Source organism: Ascaphus truei, chromosome 15, assembly GCF_040206685.1.
Source record: "Ascaphus truei isolate aAscTru1 chromosome 15, aAscTru1.hap1, whole genome shotgun sequence".
Taxonomy (NCBI): Eukaryota; Metazoa; Chordata; class Amphibia; order Anura; family Ascaphidae; genus Ascaphus; species Ascaphus truei.
This window is the reverse complement of record NC_134497.1, coordinates 32,039,690-32,056,395: the sequence shown is the minus strand read 5'-3', so window position 1 is coordinate 32,056,395 and position 16,706 is coordinate 32,039,690. Positions and strand designations below refer to the sequence as shown.

General features: G+C 51.6%; 1 protein-coding gene across 2 annotated transcripts in view; it reads left to right on the top strand.

Annotated features, from left to right (window-relative positions):
* LOC142466770 (uncharacterized) overlaps positions 1–16,706 on the top strand; it is a 616,011-nt gene that overhangs the window by 235,211 nt on the left and 364,094 nt on the right. The gene's annotated exons all lie outside the window — the stretch shown is intronic.

The window sequence follows — 16,706 nt, the reverse complement described above, 5'->3', positions numbered from 1 at the left end:
TCTGGCAAATGGTGACCGGATAGCCCTGTGTTAGCCCAGGATGCTGGTACTCAAGCAGAACTGCAGTACCCTACTGTTCAAACACCTTGGCATCGATGAGGCTTTCAAGTCCGGACTCCGCACAGACCAATAGGCACTGAGCTTAGTAGCCATCTCGGAATCCATGACTTGGAAATCCTACAGTTCATTCACAGGTTATCAGCATATATACCTATTCAACATAACTCTTTAATAAAATACACTGTGTCCTGTATCTTGTGTGATGAAAATGTGTAAGTCCCTATTCTGGTGTCCGGGATGGAGTGAGGGGATCTACTGCCTACACCCACTAGCCTCGTTCTTGGCACACTCTTGAAATAACGTTTAAACTTTTTACACACAATCACTCTCAGCTTTATCATATGGCTGGAGCATCCCCTGAACCCCTATACTAGGTTCAGGGTACCTGGGCACCCCTCCTTATACTAGGAACCCCCTGTATGTTTGCAGGTATACATTAAACCCTTCATGCCCAATTACCTTGTCTGGATGATGCTGCAGCAAGGATCCTGGCGGTTGGGCTAAGGCCCCGCTCCCTCAGTCAGCGCGCCCGCACTGCAGACAGGTGGGGTGCTGACAGACACAGACCGCGATATGCGGTCTGTAGGGAGCCGGGAGCGGGAGGGGGGTGGGATCTGATCGTGGTGCCGTCCACCCCCCCCACACACATACACACACACATATATACATACACACACACATACATACACACACACACACTTTAACCCGCAGCTCCTTCCCTGCTCCCCGCCCAAGGCGCCTCCCATCTAGCTCCTTCCCTCCCCTCCTCCCCATTGGCTGACTCGCGTACCACGTGACGCGTCAGCGCCGAAAATCACTAGGATCTTGCAGCATCGGCCGGCTGACGCATCACAGTACGCAGTCAGCCCTGCCGGAAGGAGGCAGCGGGGGCAGGGACCATTCGGGCAAGGGTCTGCGGCCGGCCGCAGCGGGTTCGCAGCCTTGGTCGCAAGAACGATTTCAGGGTCAGTCTGCCCGAAGTTATGTGCCTGGCTGCATCTGCGAGATCTCACTTGATTCCCGAATTCAACTTTTGGGGTATCCCATATAAACCCACCCTGAAAGTTACAGCCTAGAAATCGCCTGGTCCCAGCACCCCGAGAAAGGCAAAACAGAAAAATCTTTAATGTCGCATCATTTGCACACAGTCACAGCAATGCATTTCTGCCATCCAGGTCCACGAGCTGCCACTCCAAGACCTCGGCACACGGATCAGGGGTAACCAAGTGGGCTTAACCTTTATTAGTGAGCCTGGTTAAATCCTTTACTGTCACATTGCGTTTCTGATTATGCTGAAGCAGTCTGTAGCCTCACTTAGCTGTGAATTGGAATAGTTTCGCCGTGACCAATTTGCTGCCAGCATTAGGCAGCAGACGGACCCTCCACCATTAGCAGCTTCTAATGTAAGTTTTATTACTGTTTTGGGTATGGGGTTAGTTTAAGGGATTTAGGGTAAGTGCTTGGGTAGGAGGTTTTAGGGTGAGGGATTAAGGTGTGTTGTTTTAGGGTTAGGTGTGTGGCGGCCTTCATAATAAAGTTGAAGGGACTGTGGGGGGTGGGGGGCACGGGACTGGAAGCGCCTCGCTCACCTCTGGGTTTTGTTTGGGGCTAGTTCCGTTTTGGCAGGAAAGTGAGCTTTGTGTTACCAGGCAGATGTGGGAGAGGTGTCAGGTGATTGGCTGAGGAGTGGGTGCTGGGCAGGTGGGAAGAGTGCTGTGATTGGGCAGGCCAGATGGAGGGTGTGGCTAGGGAGTTTGAGTGGGGAAATGAAAGGTACGGTATATAGAGACAAGGCAGATGGGGAAATTACCTGAGGTTAGGAGACGTTGGCTGTCCCACTCCCCTCCCTATCTATATATTTCTGAAACCGTTGTATGCGTGTCTGGTTGTCCTGTCCCTCAGGCCAATGAGATTGCTCCCTTGGCCTGGCCGCCCCCGCACATCTCTCATTGGCCTGAGGCGGAGTGACGGGCCAAAGGACACACACACAGTCTCTCTCCTGGTGGCTGTCACTCTCCCCCCTCAGGCACAAATACCACTCCCCCCCCCCCATCCAAACCCAGACGCTCCGCAACATCCCCACCACGTGCGCCGCCCTGCACCGGCTCCCGGGCGGAGGGGAAGCATGCACGGCCCTCCTGCCCCTGCCGCCAACTTCAGGCTCCTCCCACCTCGCTCTCAACCGGCTCCCGGACGGAGGGGAAGCGCGGCACGGCCCTCCTGGTCAGCAGCAAACTCCAGCCTCCTCCCCCCTCGCTCCCAACAAGGAACGGAGGGGAAGCGCGGCGCGGCCCGGGCCTCCTGCACTCACCCTCACGTGCACCGGCTCCCAGGCGGAGGGGAAGCGCGGCCGCAAACTCTAGCCTCCTCCCCCCCTTGCTCCCAACAAGGAACGCAGGGGAAGCGCGGCGCGAAACTCTTGCCGAACCCACCTCCTATCAGTGCTAGGAGGGGAACCGTCTGCCGCCAGGAACCACCACCCGGTCAAGGTAAGTCTCCCACCCACTGTCACCCAGTCAAAGTCAACCACGCACCCACCCAGTCACTCACCCACACACCCACCCACACACCCACCCACACACCCACCCAGTCAACCCACCCAACCAGTCAAAGTCAACCCACCCACCCAGTCACCCACCCACCCAGTCACCCATCCACCCACCCAACCCAGTCATAGTCACTCACCCACCCAGTCACTCACTCACCCACCCAGTCACTCACCCACCCAGTCACTCACCCACCCAGTCACTCACCCAACCCACCCAGTCACTCAAGTCACTCACCCACCCACCCAGTCACTCACCCACACACCCACTCACTCACTCACTAGCCCAGTCACCCACCCGGTCACTCAGTCAGTCACCCACCCGGTCACTCAGTCAGTCACCCACCCAGTCACTCAGTCAGTCACCCACCCAGTCACTCAGTCAGTCATCCATCCGGTCACTCAGTCAGTCACCCACCCAGTCACCCACCCACCCAGTCACCCACCCACCCGGTGACCCACCCAGTCACCCAAACTCACCCACTCACCCACCCACACACCCAGTCACCCAAATTCACCCACCCACCCAGTCACCCAAATTCACCCACTCATTCACCCACCCAATGGATTCACACACCCAGTCACCCACCCATTCACCAACCCACCCACCCATTCACCCACCCAGTCACCCACCCAGTCAACACACCCACGCATTCCCCCACCCACAGTCACCCATTCACCCACCCACAGTCACCCATTCACCCAACCAGTCAGTCAGTCACCCACGCACACACCCACCCAGTCACCCACCCAGTCAGTCAGTCAGTCACCCACCCAGTCAGTCAGTCACCCAGTCAGTCAGTCACCCAGTCAGTCAGTCACCCAGTCAGTCAGTCACCTAGTCAGTCAGTCACCCAATCAGTCAGTCACCCAGTCAGTCAGTCACCCAGTCAGTCAGTCACCCACCCAGTCAGTCACCCACCCAGTCAGTCAAGTCAGTCACCCACCCACCTACCCAGTCAGTCAAGGTCAGTCCCTCACGCAGTCAGTCAGTCAGTCACCAACCCACCCAGTCAGTCAGTCAGTCACCCACACAGTCAACCACCAACCCACCCAGTCACCCACCCATTCTGTCACCCACCCAGTCAGTCAGTCACCGACCCCACACACCCACTCACCGACCCACCCACTCACCAACCCACCCAACCCAGTCACCGAACCCAGAAAAAGTCACCCAGTCACCGACCCAGAAAAAGTCACCATCACCGACCCACCAACCAACCCAAAAAAAGTCACCCAGTCACCGCACCCACCGACCCATAGTCACCCAGTCACCGACCCACCCACTCAGTCAAGTGTCACCCACCCACTCAGTCAAGTGCCACCCACCCACTCAGTCAAGTGCCACCCACCCACTCAGTCACCCACCCACTCAGTCAACTCAGTCACCCACCTAGCTGTCAAGGGGGGGGGAAGCACAACCCAGGGGGGGAAGCCCAACCCTGTCGCCCGCCCCCCCAAAATTACATTCCGGGCAACGCCGGGTATATCAGCTAGTGTGTTATAATTATAACAGCTATATATACTGTATATAGTGTTTTATGCGGTTGCAGCATGACGACAGTAGGTTAAAGGTGCTAATGCTGTTTATTTATTTTTATTTATAAAAATCATTCTTTGGTTCTTGATCATTTTATACTGACCGGTGACAGGGTAGAGTTGGGCAGTGGGTCTGTCCAACACAGAAACATGAAAAAACCTTCTACTTTAAAAAGTTTAGTGTCCCCTTGTAACAGGGTGAATAAAAAACACCAGCCCTATGCCTGGCTGACCTATGTTTAGGTCTGCAGTACACCAGTGACCAGGTTAAAATTCAGCTGGGTAGGTCTTGTTAATTGTCAGATCTTAGCTGCCTCGTTAAGGGGCTTTAAAAATCCAGGCTGCTCATATATGGGGGGGCTGCCTGACCCAGTGAGACACACTGAAATGCTGGAGGAAAACTACTTGCTATAAGGTCTACGGGGGGCGGAGAGACAACACGGTTCAACAAAGTCTCAATATATTTTCATGAATGGCTCTATCTGGGAGGGGGGAGGGGCTACAGATACATACCACCGGCCTTTAAATTAAAACTGGCAGAAGAATTAAGAACTAACTACAGAATGCAATGCAGCTATTATGAAGAGAAAGATTGTAAATTTGAATGATTCATGATAATTTGTATTTGTCATTCTTCCATGATTATAGAGATGAAATAAAAAACGTATTCTTTAAATTCATGAGAATCATTGAAACACCCCCACCCCCAAAGAAAAATTACAGTAATATACTGTACAGTGCAGTATACATTACAGTACAATTACAAAGGAAGTGATTGTAAAAATGGCAAAAATTGTTAACTTTTCAAAAACATGATTCGAATTATGGCTAATTTAAATCTGTCCTTCAAAAAGGGATGTCTCGGTTTTTTTTTTTTAACGTGATATTCACTTTGAATGTATGGTGGATTTTCCAAGAAGGGCTTATCAATCCCAGATGAATTGCTTTGCTTTTTAAGAAAATTTAAATACATGCATGCGCCTAAATGTGATGGCATGCAAATGCGTTTCAACAAGGTTTCAATGAGACATACACGCATGCGCATTAAATAAAAACAGTATGAAAAGAAGAGTGTAAGGGATCGGGGGGCTCGCTCCCTGCAGCGGGTCCCCATTGCCCCTGCTCCCAGCATCACTGCACTCTCCGTGCGCCCTCCCCGCCGGTTCTTTACCTGTTCCAGTTGGGGACCTTACAGGTTGCGCGCACACCCGATCCTCTTTGCCGTCCTCCCACACACCTGGCTCCACCTCCCATCAGCCGCAGGACATCAGGACAATCTCCACGCTCACCTGGCTGGCTCCCACTCTAGGCACCTGAGCCATCCCTGGGCTTGCTCAGGCTCACCCCCGCTCCACCTCTTACCCCTGTTGGTCCACCCACATATATTACTCCAGTCTGCCCTCTCCTTCCTCGCTCTGCATAGTTTCTTGTGGCTCTTGCTGTATGGAATTCTATGCCTGGCTCTCTTGTGTCTTCCAGCTCTCACTCCAGTTCCTGCCCCGGTATGCTACCCTTGGATTTGATCTCGGCTTTCGTTAGACTTCGTGTACCTCGCTACCCCCTGGACTCGGCTTTGGACCTCACTACGCTGCTCTCTCCTGCTCTTGACCTACGGCTTTCATATTTATACCTTCGGACCTCTGGCGCCCCGGACGCGGCAAGTACCTGGCTAACCCTCTCTCAACAGACCCGGCAACGCACCCTACCACACTCTGGGCACGCCCTCACTGCTGTGGGTACGTGTTATACCCTTACCCACTTCAGTACTGGGGACTGGCCAGGTCTGCGGGCAGTACAGAGTTACAAAGAGCAAGCCTAGCAAAAGTATTGATTAATAAATAATACATATAGAAATGTGATGACACGAACACATACGTTTCAACAAGGTTCCAATTAGACATACTGTACACGAATGAGCGGAAAAAATATTTTACATTCGAAAGAAGACGCAACGTTGTTTTTTCAAATATAAATCTTCAAATTACAATTACTGTACACACACACGCAGACTTGCAGAACTGTACGTACGGCTGTACTGTGTAGTTTGAATTGCTATTAGATTTTTAAGACAACAACTCGTGATTGCCCACTTGAGTTTTTAGACGGTATTGCAGACAACGCTAAAATGCAATTTTCTGCACCCGATACAAACCCGAGTCAATGGCGGTATGGTTTAAAACATTACGCGCCATGACAGGGGTATTACGAGCGGTACACCGGGTGAAGTTTTAAAATTACTGCCGCTACAGCTGTATATATGTATGTATATCTATATACATTGTGTGCTCATTTGCATGTAATTTCCCAGAATCCCTTGCTGCAGTGGCAGCACTTTATGCTAAGTGATAATGGTTGAAAGGCTGGGTTGCAGACTTGTCTAAGACATGTGAATGTGCTCACAAGTGATATTCTTTATTGGCTATATGCTAATGGTGGAGGTTTTTTGTTACCTTTTTCACGCACCATAACTTAAAATGTGATATATGTAAACCTACTGTACCCAGTCTAGAAATATTTCAAAGCAAGTACAGACCAACCTCACACTGATGATACCCATCAAGGTTGAAACATGTCTGTGAGTGGTTTGTACTTGCTTTTCTAATCCCATGCTGTGCTTAAAAGCTGTGTGAACGGTGATGCATCAGCTTAAATGGGCTCCATGTGAATGGATATTCCAGGCAAAAGGTGACACATTGTGTGCTCATTTGCATGTCATTTCCCCGAATCCCTTGCTGCAGTGGGAGCATTGTATGCGAGGTGATAATGGTTGAAAGGCAGGGTTGCAGACTTGTCTAAGACATGTGAATGTGCTCACAAGTGATATTCTTTATTGGATAATACTGTCCAGATACTGTCCAGATACTTGCTATGACGCTGCACAGGATATCCAGAGGAGAAGGGGAGTCCAAAATGACGGTAAGTAAGAGGCAGTGTGAGCCCCCGGCATCCCGCTCTTACGGCCGTCAGAGTATCTATACCACTCACTCTCCTGTGGGCCACTGCTGCCTTGTGCTGACCACCTCTCTAACTGGAGCTCTATTGCTGACACTGCTCTATCTGGTCTGTGTGACTGCTGTGGGACTGCTGCCTGCTGTATACAGTGAGCGGGATGCCGGGGGTTCGCACTGCCTCTTACTTACCTTTGTTTTGGACTCCACTTCTCCTCTGAATATCCTGTGCAGCGTCCTAGCAAGTATCTGGACAGTATTATGCTCCACGGAGCCCTTGGGCTACTACACACTCTGTCTGCCTTAGTTTATATTAGTTACATCTAGGTCTGGCATTAGGGAGTCATTCGTATATGTTTTCTCCCTTGTATTCTCTGCTGACTCACTGCTATACAATCCATATCTATGGTGGACCCAACTTTTGCATATCCTAAACATTTATCATTTGTCTCTCTCTGGTTTATTACATTTGCCAGAGTCTAGCTGCCATCATCTGGCTGTACAGCAATTGGGGTATATAACTATTACATTATTTATTTTTGCTCTCTTTTTCTGCTCATATTTGGGTTTTGTGTAGATGCTGGTAATCATTTAGTCATTTGTACTATTCTATTTTGTTGATCGGCCGATCTTCACTGCATTTCCAGGGGAATTTTCTTTCCTCTGGATTTGCATTATTAGACCCACGTATATTGTATGCTACATATTTTGGGTCTCTACATGTATGTTGTGTATCTCTTGGGTCGGCAGTGTTCATTTTGTATGTGTTTATGTATATTTTAATATTTTTTTGTGTTTTGTGTTGCTAATAAAATGTATTTTGTATTTTCACATATTTTTTGTGTGCTTTCAACAGACCCTCTCTTTCTTTCTTTTTGTGTATATTTATATATATATAAAAAAGAGAGGGTCTGTTGTAAGCACACAAAATATATATACAGTATATATAAAGGCAAGAATCAGCACTCCTAGTAAAGATAATAATGAGGCCTGGTGCTTGTCCCTTAAAAATAAATAGAAAGAATATACGTTACCATGCGAGGTCTGATAAAGTAGAGTCTCTCTCTCTCTCTCTCTCTCTCTCTCTCTCTCTCTCTCTCATTACAGTGTGGTAGTGTCTGGTGGTGCACCTGTTGGCTACAGGACTCCTGAGTCTCCCGCATGATGGTGTGTGGGGAGGACCCGTCCAGACAGGCAGCTGAGGTAGTGTGCTGAGTCTCACCTAGTTCCAGTGCAGCGCCTCCACCTCATCAGGGTCCCTGCGTCCGCATGGGGATGGTCCTGGTGAGGAACTCCTCGGTGGTGCAACCTCCTGTGTAATCATACTCTCACACACAGAGGTCTTTCTGATCAGCTCCATCTTTATTGTACTGGTGGGCATAGCTGCCCTCCACAATGGGGTGTACTTAGCCAATCATTTTCCAGCCGCTTCCCTTTGGTAGGTATGTCTCCTAGATTAGGGATTCACTGCTCTGTGCCCGGTCCCTGGACACAGACTCCTAAATCAGCCACTATAGCATAACTGTTAACTATTCTCTGAACTCTGCAATATCTCTTCTCCTGATAGAACGGGAACGCTGCAAACACCTTGCAAGAACTAACTGTTAGTCACAGTGCTGTGTCTTATGTACTCTGGGGGCTGACACAACCTCTGACATCACCAACCAGGGAGTCAGAGTCTGTGACCACTCCCATAGCTACACAGGACACCTCACCAGGGTGTGAGGGAAAACCTCCATGATTACTGCTGGCATGCCCACACTTACCAGGCCTTGCTGCCAGCAGGAGAGATGACTGTAGGCATTTTACATGACCGCTACATTCTCCCCCTGGTGAATCCCATCGTCCTCGCTGGGACCTAAATTTGTATACCTCTTTCCAGGAAGCACTGTAACAGAAAACATAATCAACATCACACGATTCAAATACAGTATACATGAATACAGTCATCCGCCAAGCCCGCCCCGACCAGCAGCCACGGACCCGCGTAATGCGCAGTACCACCTAAAAATAGTGACAGGGGTCCGGCTTCCTTACTTCCCTACCCCCCATATCTAGAACTGTAACTGAGTAATGCCGTGGTAATCCCCTCTCGGGCCTATATGTTACCTTGTGTTTGTGGATATTTCTCCCAATGGCCCATATGCGGATCAAGTGCTCTATCCGTTCCTCGGCCTTCTTCCCCACTACATCATTCCCCTTACTGACTAAGTGCATCTCAATATTTTCCCTGAGCCACCTATCCCTATTCTCCTCTATTTCATCCATTAGTGGCTCAGGGACATACGGGTACTCCAACCCGTGGGATGACTTGTAACGAGCCATTATGGCCCGTTCGGCCCTACTGATCCTAGTCAGGTCAGCCTTACCTGCCCTCCCGGGTAGCACCCATGATAGGGGTTCGTCAGGGTCCACGGGGTCTGACAAGATGCTGGGACCCATAGGTTCTATCTCCCTATGCTCTATTTGAAGCCAGCGCTCCTGCAGTTCCCTGTCCCTCTGTTCTGGGGTGAACTCTCCCACCGCCCACCAGTAGTCCACTACATCCTCTCGCCGGATGAGGAACCGAGTACGGTCCATCCAGGCCGAGTACCCTTCAAATAGTGGGGCCCACCAACGGTTCTCCCGGAATCTATTTGACCTCCCTGACTCCCTATCATCCTCAAGGGAATATACCCCCGACGACCGCTCAGATCGCGGTACAGACCACCTAGAAGATCCCGGGGCCTTTTTCACCGGCGCCGGAACTGCAGGGGGCAACCACCGGCCCACCGCGGCCTTGCCCAACTCTCCCCCTCCCCTGGAGATACCTTCCGTAGCGCCACTGCGCTGTCTTTCCCCAGTCCGTCTCACCTCCTCTTCTGAGGGTATGTCCACTGATTCCAGGCTAGGCGGGGAACCCGGGGACCGTGTGACAGGGGTAGGGGTTTTAGCTAGGGCATGGGGTTGGGCATACGGACGGGGTAGCGATTGCCACGGGGCTGCGACCCGTTCCCGGCTGTCCGTGGATATTTCAAAGGATGATACTTCACCCTCCTCAGTCCTCAGATCGCCCGTCCAGCTTCTGAGCCGTTGGGGTGATTGGGGACCTTCCCCCAATCGCTGAAGCGTCGCTGCGTCTTCCCCATGGGTTCCGCCATCACCACCGGAAGTGATGTCTTCCCCGGAACCGGAAGCGTCGCCATCTTGCGTGGGACCCCCATGCGGGATCTCTTCTTCTACGACGACATCCGGTTGCTCCGCCGTCGCCACCGGAAGTGATGCCGTCACTCCACGTGCGCTCGGGGCCTGGCGCGGCCCTTCCAGCGCTTCGCCGCCTGCTGCAACCAAGTAAGTGATAGGGCTGCTTGGCTTACCCATCCGCAGGGGTGTAGGCATCTCTCTCCCGTCTCCTAGATCAGGTCCTGGGATGGCGGGACTCCGTCTGTCGGCTCGCCGATCTGCGGGGGACGCCCTGTTCTCAAGGCCACCACTCACCCCACGGGGTGTCGTCCTTCCGGTCTGCCTTTTTGGCTCCGCTTTTAACACCGCCAGCTCACGGAGGTCCTCGTCCGAGTAATCCCCTTTCCCTGACTTAGGGGTCTCCGAGCGGAGTGAAAGTCTCTTTCCCCCGATTGCGGGGGGTGATTCAACCGCCTCGATCGCCACTGACCCAGCCGACTTGACCGGCTCCAGTCCCTTGTCTCCGGGACTCGCGCGGTTGATCCATAGCGCGCCCGGGGACTCGGCGGAGCGCCTTGCCATGTCCACCGGGGGGTCAGCAGGCTGGATTGGAATAAATGTGGGCATAGGCCACAGGTATAAAGTCCCGCAATGAGGGCAACGTGCCGTCGTGTTGACCGTGCCTCCGGGCAGCCCACATTGTAGGCAGAGCCCGACCACCGTCTCGGTGTTGGCCACCCTCACTACTAGCAACCCGCCGGGTACTGAGTAGGGCTGGGTGGAGACCATCGTGCCCACAGTGGAGGAGCAGGCCATTCTTTGCACAGGAGCCACTTCCTGTACAGGTCTCTTCTTCTCAGTGGTTCCTCGCAACTGACTGGTGGAAGTTGCTGGATCCGCCACTCCCTGCTTCGGCTCCTCCCTTTTCTGACAGAGCTGGAACCCGCCCCCAGGGGTTGCAATTATGGGCGGGTCCCACAGGGGAATATCATGCCCCTTAATTAAGGCCGCACCCTTCTCAGTCCTGGTGGGCGCGGTTAGCGTTTTCGCGCCAATTTCCCCACAAGGGTGGGGGTCTTTTCCCGCGGCCAGTTCCCGCCTCTTCCTTGCAGCCGCCCTTTGTGCAATATAACCCTCCTTTTTGCACGGCTCTTCCACGGCCGGAACTACCTTTTGTAGTGGCGCCGTCTGGATATCAGTCCCTGGGCCCAGTGGGTGCATTCCCACAGGCCATAGTTGAAATTCACTCCCCCTGGTAGAAATCAGGGGAGGGTCCCATAGACTAAGCGGTTGACTCAGCACGGGGGCTGAGTGAGTCACTGTCCATGCAGGCGCAGCCATAGCTTTCGCGCCATGCCCCCCATCAGGGTGGGGCTCTGCTGTTCGCGCCATTCCCGGCCAGCTTTTTGCAAGTCCTGCACCAGCCACATTTTCTGTGACTGTCCCATGCAGTGTCCCTAGCAAGCGGTAACCGCCATTTTGGTTGCCATTTAAGCCCAAAAAGTCCGTTTGTTTGCTCTCCTCGCGGGGTTCTCCCCCAATTATTACAATTTCCTCACACTCTTCAAGGGTGGCCCCTCGCTGTCCCAGACAGGATAAAAACGGGGCAGCCACAGCCTTCGCTCCGCTCCAGAGCAGACTGGTTAACGATAACTCGGCGACTGTTTGCTCTTCAGTGGGGTGCACGCCACGGGTGCCCTCCCCATCAGCCTCTGGTCGCCATTTTGGGTTCTCCGCACCACGCGGATCCTCCATTCTTTGGGTTGTCTCACTCTCGTACCAATTATCGTACATGGGGCTCCGCTCTGCAGGGCAGCCACCACACCGGCACAATAAAGATTAGCTTCAGATGCACCACCACATGTGTACCTTATCTAGGTGTGACCCAGTGTTGCACTACCTCAGGCTAGGCTCACTCTCTCAGTGTCTGCTGTAACTCCTTCCTCCCAGTCTGTGCTCCCTACGGTGAGTGTCTGGAATGGGCTAGGTACTCTGGCTCTGCCATGCAGTACTTGGGGCGTCTACCTCTCTTGGTCAGCCTAGCGCAGACCCTCTCCAGGATTCCTGACCAAGTTAACAGGCTATCCCTTCTGGCATCCTACCAACTAGCACTGCCTCAAGGTGACTCGGTCAGCTATAGCCCGGCTCCAAACCCCTCACTCCTTTCAGGCCCCTAGGTTGTCCCTGCGAACTGACAATATCCCGTCAGCCCCTGACCACCCCTAGGTCCGTCCCTACGCAGCACAGAGTGGCAGCAGACTCTATCCCTGTTTCCCAGTGTGCCTAGCTAGAGCCTGTCCTGATGACAGATCTGATCTCAGCAGCTCGCCTCCAAATGTAACGGTATTTCTGGCCCGGCCTGACCCACCCAATCTCACATTGGCCCCTGTGGTCTAACCGGTCCCCATTACAGTGTGGTAGTGTCTGGTGGTGCACCTGTTGGCTACAGGACTCCTGAGTCTCCCGCATGATGGTGTGTGGGGAGAACCCGTCCAGACAGGCAGCTGAGGTAGTGTGCTGAGTCTCACCTAGTTCCAGTGCAGCGCCTCCACCTCATCAGGGTCCCTGCGTCCGCATGGGGATGGTCCTGGTGAGGAACTCCTCGGTGGTGCAACCTCCTGTGTAATCATACTCTCACACACAGGGGTCTTTCTGATCAGCTCCATCTTTATTGTACTGGTGGGCATAGCTGCCCTCCACAATGGGGTGTACTTAGCCAATCATTTTCCAGCCGCTTCCCTTTGGTAGGTATGTCTCCTAGATTAGGGATTCACTGCTCTGTGCCCGGTCCCTGGACACAGACTCCTAAATCAGCCACTATAGCATAACTGTTAACTATTCTCTGAACTCTGCAATATCTCTACTCCTGATAGAACGGGAACGCTGCAAACACCTTGCAAGAACTAACTGTTAGTCACAGTGCTGTGTCTTATGTACTCTGGGGGCTGACACAACCTCTGACATCACCAACCAGGGAGTCAGAGTCTGTGACCACTCCCATAGCTACACAGGACACCTCACCAGGGTGTGAGGGAAAACCTCCATGATTACTGCTGGCATGCCCACACTTACCAGGCCTTGCTGCCAGCAGGAGAGATGACTGTAGGCATTTTACATGACCGCTACATTTATAAAAAATGTTTTACCAGGAAGTACTACATTGAGAGTTACTTCTCGTTTTCAAGTATGTCACAGTTTGAGGTATAAAGGCTGCAGCTTTTATTAACAATGACAAACTGGAGATAGCTACTGACCCAGTCCGCACCGGAAGTGCTCGGTGCTAGGTAACGCAATGGGGGGGCGCCCAGAAGTATGTCCCATTGACCTGCCCCCTCGCTTCAACCCGCATTACCAGCCCCGAGCCCCTTCCGGTAGGACGAGCACCTACCCCCCCCCCCAACTGCCGCCACCAACGGGCCTGTTTAAACCCCTTACATCAGGCCCGTACTGCCATACCCCCGATAACCTCCTCCAGGGCTAGCGTGCCCTGGCTCCCTGCTGATTCTGGTCTAATGTACCCCTGATAGCTGTACGATCTCCACCGCCAGATCCGTTGTATCCTAGGTATTGAGAGCCCTACATGCGCAGCCTCTGTTACTTTCCCAATGCTAAATGAATGTGTTCCATACTGCCCCCCTTCCAACCCTGGTTCCTTGAGGCACATGCGGAAGACGCGCAGGAACTGGAATCTCGATACAAGAATTGTCACGTGCCTTAGATTTATTCTTAACTGCTCTTTTGCCTTTATACCACTTGTAAACTTTGTCAACCCTATAATCCTCTTGGTCTCGTTCAAACTTCCACTTCTTAAACGCAATAATGTCTTTCTCATATTTTTCTAAGTCAGTCTCTATCTTTTTGTGATAGGGGACAACTCTGTAAAGGAGACCACGCTCTATGTGGAATTTGTCCCATTCCCTCATTAGGACGGCAACTCTGTCAGTGGGAGCATGCTTCATCAATGAGGGTTTGTTTTGTTGGATGGCCTGGCGTATAGCTATAGCCACCGGATCACACATCTTGTGTTCTATCAATTCTTTCCATTGCATGATAGTGTTTTGGGTGACGTACATGCCTTCGGGGTGGCAGTAGGCGCAAGGAGTGCCTTGGACTGACATCCCAGTGAATCAGCTACTCAGTTCAGAGAACGCATCTTGTCCTCCACTATGGCAGCAGTCGAGCACAATGCCGAATCTCAGGTTCAGGGATTTCTTCCCGCGGGCCATTGTCCGGTGTGGTACTCTGTTCCGGTCTGTGGGACATAGCATTCGCCCCAATGTTTAAGGGCCGCAGTTTGTACTTGAGGGTAAATTGCTATTTTGACAGCGCCGCTGGCCTCCTGTGACCGGTGGCATCCAATTTGGCGGAGGTCAGTATGTAGATCAGCGGGATATTATCTGAACACACCTCAAAAGAGACTCCGTACAAATAGTCGTGGAGCTTTTCGACAACTGCCCACTTGAGTGCGAGGAATTCCAGTTTGTGGATGGTAGTTTTGCTTAGAGGGTGTCAAGCTTCGGCTCACATACGCCACTGGGCGGATGCCAGCAGGGTACTTCTGATGCAGTACAGCTCCAAGTCCCTTGAAACTGGCATCTATGTGCAGAATATATTGCTTCTGCATAAGCCAAGACGGGTGCTTCCGTGAGGCTTTTCTTGAGCCCAATGAATGCCTGTTCATAGGCGGACTTCCACTTGTTGCCGAAAGGTGTCCGTGGGGTTGCAGCCTTCTGCCGAGGTTCCTCTGGGTAAATCTTCAGGAATTTTGTTGAGAACCTTGGCCTTACTGGAGTACCCCTGTCGACAAGGTAGACTAGGCATTCTCTGTGGTTCATATCGTCAATGGTCTTCTCCATTAGCCGTTGGAAGGTCGCTGGAGCACCGCAAATGCCTTGGGGCATCTGGGTGAACTAGTAGAACCCGAGGGGACAGACAAACGCCATCTTAACCTGGTCTTCGGAGCTCATAGCTACGTGGTAGTACCCAGACCTCAGGTCCAGCACGCTGAACCACTGGCTTCCTGACAGGGCGCTGAGGATCTCTTCTATCCTCGGCAAGGTGTACTGATCTGGTACTGTACGATGGTTCAGGGTGCGGTACGATGGTTCAGGGTGCGGAAGTCTACGCACAGGCGAACTGACCCATTCTTCTTACGTACTATCACGATCAGGGAGACATAGGGGCTACGGGAATCCGTTACGATGCCCACCGTCTTATGATGCCCGCTGTCTTATGATGCCCGCCGTCTCCATCTCCTTCAGGACGTCCCTCACATCTTCTAGATCTCTGGGAGCGATGCTTCTGGAACGCTCCCGTAATGGTGTGGTGTGGTGTCATTCAGCCGAATCGTGTGCTGGGTGTTCCTGCTACAGCCCACATCCATCTCGCTGGTGGAGAATACTTCCCGGTGCTCCATCAATTTGGCACTTAGCCGCTTCTTCAAGCCCGCTTCACCAAAGAGTTCCGCAGAGTATTCGACACACCCGGACGTAAGGTAACAGCTGTTTCATCTCACTTTCATATAACCTAAGGCAGTCGTCCCGTGGCCCGGTATGCAATCGAATTTCAGACCATAGCCACCAAACCGGCTGGAACGATGAGGCATTAGTGGTAGCATTCTGGCAAGGTTTGTCCGAGAACCTTAAGGATGAACTTCCTGCATTGGAATGCCGCACGGAACTACAGGAACTCATCGGCCTATGCATCCAAGTGGATCTGAAGTTACAGGAGAGAAAAGCAAAATAAAATCGACGTAAGCAAGGTATGCAATCTCTCCGGACCATTACACAGAGGCCTTTAACCCTCCTTCTACGGACCTGGAAGAACCCATGCAGCTCGGAGGCAACAAACTATCGCCTGGTGAGCAACAACGCAGACACAATACCGGACTCTGTCTTTATTGCGGTAATCAAAAACAAATCTAACTAAATCCTCAACAAAGCACTAGACATAAAATTGCAATGAAAATAAAATGAATATAAGATAAAATATTGCAAACTGTGATAATGAATAGTGAATAACAAACTATGATGTATAAATCCAAGAGTGCTACCAAAAATAAACCACCCAATCATCCAACTATGGATAATTGGACTGGGTGAAGAAGCCCAGGGGATAACAGTTACAAGTTGTCTCCTACAACCAGTTAAATAGAAACATACAATTACAAAAAAGACATCCCCGGCCCTAGTACCTTACAAACGCAATGATTATTGCACTATTTGACGAAAATAGTCCACCACAAATGTCCACAAATAAGTGTCAATTTGAAATGCTGCCAATCCTGGGTCATTGCTGTTTAAAGATTCTCTTATTCGGAAAGGTCAATCCTAGTGCGAAGTATACAAAGAAAAAACTTCATAGTGTAGTATGTAATGTCCAACCAAAAAGATGCTTAATACACTGTAAAAATGCCTACTTACAAGATACACCTGTATCTGTGCCCACGTCTC